General features: G+C 48.1%; 1 long non-coding RNA gene across 1 annotated transcript; it reads right to left on the bottom strand.

Moving 5' to 3' along the window:
- Nucleotides 1–390: 390 nt before the first annotated feature.
- On the bottom strand, nt 391–4,532 carry LOC309653512. Its single transcript, XR_014259232.1, has 4 exons — nt 4,380–4,532; nt 3,982–4,116; nt 3,155–3,326; nt 391–1,271 (listed from the first exon to the last, which is right to left on the bottom strand). It is a non-coding gene; the product is annotated as an uncharacterized lncRNA (long non-coding RNA).
- Between the last annotated feature and the right edge of the window lie 242 nt (nt 4,533–4,774).

The raw sequence follows: 4,774 nt of genomic DNA, 5'->3' as shown, positions 1-4,774 counted from the left end.
CTTGCCTGGGTGCAGCTGCCCTCTTCACTAGAGTCTCTCCGTGTCCGGAGTTCTCTTTGCTACAATGAGGGACACTAATAGTGGGGTCATGGTCAGTTTGGATGACGTTGGGAGTTCCAAGGAAGGGCAGCATGGCTGGGCTTGTGTCCTCTGGGCCTACTGACAGCTCCAGGTGAGTCGGGTAAGTTGGGGTCAGGCAGGGAAGTGGTACTTAATGTTAGTCAACTGTAGACTTTAAATGGTTAAAATTGAAAATATATTTTTTAGAAAAACAAATCCAGATGGCATGTGAATGTACGTAAAATCTTATCACTTAAAAAGAAAAATTCTTAGGCCAAACGAAGGAGTACAGTACTGATACATTCTAAAACATGAGCCTCAAAAGCATGATATTCAGTATAAGAAGCCAGACATAAAGGGCACATATTTTATGATTCCAGTCACATGAAATATTGAGAGTAGGCATATCTGTAGAGACAGAAAGCAGATTTGTGGTAGCCACGGCCTGAGCATAGGTGGAATAGAATGGACTAATGGGGATGGGGTTTCTTTTTGAGGTGATGAAATGTTCTGGTATTAGTGCCGATGGTTGCACAACTTTGTGAATAGATTATAAATCACTAAATTCTACACTTTTCAAAGGGTGAATTTTATGGTACGTGAATTGTGTCTCAACTTAAAAAATAGTGATTAATAAATGTGATTTTTAAAATAACATGGGGATCATTATCATGAGTTTTATTTGCTTCCTGCCCTACTAAGCTCTGGGATATGAAAAAAGAAACACACAGCGCCCCCCCCCCCAAATGAGAACAATCACTATTTACTCAGAACTTGTCTATAGAGCATGGGAGTCAGCCAACACCCCTCACATCAGGCTGAGACTCAGGCACACATAAGAGTGGGGACACTTTCTGGTGGCAAAAAAAAGGAAGGCATGTCCTGCCCAGAGCTTGTGATGGGGGAGGCTGGAGACAAGCTGATAGGAAGAGGGGCGTCCTAAGTGATTACTTAGGGGAATATATTTGGCTTTCCCCGCATTTGGTTCTACATGGAAAAGACTGAAAATGACGAAGCTGTGAGTCACTGACCAAGTCCTGACCCTTGGGGCCTATTGTTGCAGAGGTTGAAGTCTGGTTTTCCAGATTGGTTGTTGCAGGGTGTGGGGCAGGGCCTTGTGGCTGGAGGGAGAGGTTCCCAGACTTCCAGGTGGATTTAGAAAATTCTGCATCCCAAAACGCTCCTTCACCATCTTCAATCAATCAGATCCTCTGTGGATAGATAAACTTGAATCAATGTTTTTAAAATTAACTGCAAACAGAATTAGAAATGACTAATGTACAATATAATAACATATTAAAAGGCAAATATCAATAGAAGAATCTAACGGAATTTTATAAATTCCTTCCAAGCAATGAATATGCTCAATTAAAATCATATGCTCATGAACTGCAGTATTTGGTAGTATATATATGTGTGAAAAGAATTTTCAAATATGAAATATGTAAACCATGCAAAATCTCCTTATAAGTCAGGATTAACAACTTAAATTTTGATGATAGGAATCTCTAATAAGCTAAATGGCATCCCCCTTGCAAAAGAATTCCAGTTTTCTCATTAGCAGACTTGTATCACAAAAAATTGTACTAAATATATTTTAAATTTCATAAATCAGCATTTTGTGAAAAAATTGCAAATGATAGTAGTTATTACAGTAATGTCGATTTACCGTAAACATCAGGATTTCTCATTTCACTAATGTTCACAGTGTAGTGAATCTCACAACAAAAAAAAATTTAATTCATTAAATTTTCTTCTTACCCCAATACCGAAATCCGGCCATCTGGTCGACCTTGCGCTGCAGACTCCAAGTCACGTGTAACTGGTGTGAACCTCAACAGGAAGGATCCAGATCGCACACCGGCGAAGGCGCACCGCCGCGCCCCTGACACCCGTCCTCGACCCATGCCACCATCGGTCCCATTTCTCGCCCTGGGGGATCCTCCCGTCCGCCCGTGCATCTGTACGCCTTTCCCTGTCTGCAGAGCTTCTTCAGAGAAGCTACCGACAACCACGCCCACCCAGGACCGCGGCCAGGCTCGTGTCTGCTCACGACCATCACCGGAGGCCCCGGGCGGTCCCTGTTTCCCAAAGAGAAACGACTACGACCTACGACCACCGAAGCCTAGGAGGGACTGCCGGCCCTCCACTAGCGCCCTCCGCGCTTGCCCACGACAGTCCGCGGCGAGGAGACCTGCACAAACGCAAGCGCCACGCTGACGAGGTGACCAAGGGGTGGGGACGGGAGCTCCCCGCGTAGACGCCGGTTCAATCTGCCGGGTGGATCACGTCTCTTGACAAGCATCCCGTGCCCCTGCCTCGGGGCAAGATTCGCCCCCGTGACCGCCTCGCGTGGAACACGGAGAAACTGAAGTGGCCCACGGTGAGCAGCCCCACCGCCTCGACTGCACCGGGATGGACCCGGGTCCCCAAGCCGGCGAGGACGCACCGACGGATCGTGACACACGGAGGACGACGTCGTGCACGGACATCCTCTCCTGGTCACGCATAGCAGGACGGGAAGTCTCAGCGGGCCAAGGGGCACCAGGGAGTGCTGGTCGACCGGCGCAGACCTCCCCACAACCCTCCGAGGGAGCTCAGCGCCGGCCCCACAACACACTGCTCTCCACATTCAGTCTCCGGTGAGAGCAGGACGCGCTCACCACTCCGCATCACCGGGATGGTCGCCGCCAACGTCAGCGGCCTCCCGGAACTCTGCCCCGCGCCTGGCGGGCGAGTCACATCCCTCGCGAAGGTCACCGAAGCTCAGGAGGGAAGGGACAATATAAAAGCGGCCGCCTGGTGGCTCCCGACAACGGGCTCGAACGTCAGCGGGATGGATTCTGATCGCTGGGCGGCGAGGGATCAGCTCCGACCGCCCAAACGCTCGAGTTCGTCTCGGGGCGTCCGCCTCGTAGCTACCTGCCGGTTCGGCTCGGCACGGCACGACGGGACCCCAGCAGCCGACAAGGCTGGGAAGATTTGGGCAGGAGGCTGCCGCGAAGGAGACGCACTCCTCACGCTAATGTGGAGAATTCTGCAGTCGGAACCCTGACTCTGCAGACCTGGGTTCCCTTAGTGCCCAGCCTCTTACCTCCTTATCAGGAGACCTTAGCAATTCACTTGCTTGCTCCAATTATCTCTGCCCACCCTACACGTGTGCCGCTCTTCTCTCCATGAGCCTAGAGCTGCTTTCCCAAGGAAAAGACATCCCCATGCCATTGCAGGTAGGAGCCAAGGAGACAGCTGAACATTTGCATCTGGACCTATTAGAGAAATTTTATGTATCCAACGCAGGAAGATACAAGACTGAGAGGGTCTTATAACTTTAGCACCACATGGCCATGGCTTTCATGAAACACTGATGCACACTCGGCAAGTCCAGGGGTGCCAGGAGAAGAAAGACACACACACAGCACATACACACACATCCCCCGGGTCTAATAAGAACACTTACCAGGGCTGGCAATGGTGGGATCAGAAAGCCCATTATTGCAACTTCTGGGGTTCCCTGGGCTAGAACCCCAGCTCATTCAGGCAGATCCTGGTTGTTTTATTCATGTCACTCTGGCGGAGTGAGGTCTTGGAGCTCCCCAGACTGTCATTTGCTGTCCAGTGCTCTACATTTTGTTCTCTGTACTGTGCCCCTTCTCCTCCATACACAGTCCAAATTAAGAAAATAAGAATCTGCAGACATTGCATTCAACTTTCTAATTTGAATGAAGGTTAAGAACACAAAGGAAAAGGGTTATGTGAACAACTTTGTTAAGGAGCTTACGTTTATCTTTTTGAAGCTATCAAAATGTTTATGAGTACTCTGTAGAAAGTTAATCTTTTTAAAATTAGGAAAAATAAATGATTCTTTATTGCTATCTCTCACCAAACCCCCACTCACACCAGCATCTATGACACAGGACTCACCTGATGAAACGCCTGCTCCCCACTGGCCTAGAGATTTCTGCTCTGAGTCATTCTCTAGCCCCTGTGTTCACCGCATTCCTAAGTCCACTGCAGCCAGTAACATGATGAAGGAGGTCGCTGTGCCCAAGGGATGACCTTTAAAATAAGAGAAGGAAAAAACCTCTCCCGTCTTCTGTGAGGTCACAGCTTAATGGAGGCTGGAACAAGTGAAAGTAAATGTTGGGAAAGAGAGTACTTCTTCATTGGTCCCTGACCTGCCATATCCCTAACAGGGTGGTGAACATAACTGGCATTAATATTTCCTGGGTTCACTTAGAAAGTCCGGACCCAAAGTAGAAACCTGACCATTTGGCAAAAGATGGATCAATTCAGGAATCAAAGTAAGTTTGTTTTCTCACCTGTTGTTTCATTATCAGGAACTCTGCCACCACCTGCCCTCCTCTGCACCCTTATGCAGGGACAATCCGAAAATCAAGCAGATAAATCTGAGGAAAAAGAAAGCAGCCTTCAGAACCCAGCCTTTCAAAGTATTGTTAGATACACCAGGCATGAATCCCCAACCACTCAGCTGGGAGTGACCCCTCCCACCTAACCCACAGTCATGTGCAGACAGAAGGAACACTTTTTCCTCCCATGGTCAAAAACAAGGCTGCATTGGCTACTCGGCATGTAAGGAGGATATAGTATCCCCATTTTGCAGAAAACAATGCAAATTATGGGGTGTTATACTTTGACTTGACTTACTGTTCAAAGTTATTATTTTATTAATATTCAGTTCCTAGGATTAACACTA

This window comes from Balaenoptera physalus (assembly GCF_965194825.1).
Source record: "Balaenoptera physalus genome assembly, contig: HAP1_SCAFFOLD_464, whole genome shotgun sequence".
Classification (NCBI taxonomy): Eukaryota; Metazoa; Chordata; class Mammalia; order Artiodactyla; family Balaenopteridae; genus Balaenoptera; species Balaenoptera physalus.
This window is presented reverse-complemented; position numbering and strand designations above follow the sequence as displayed.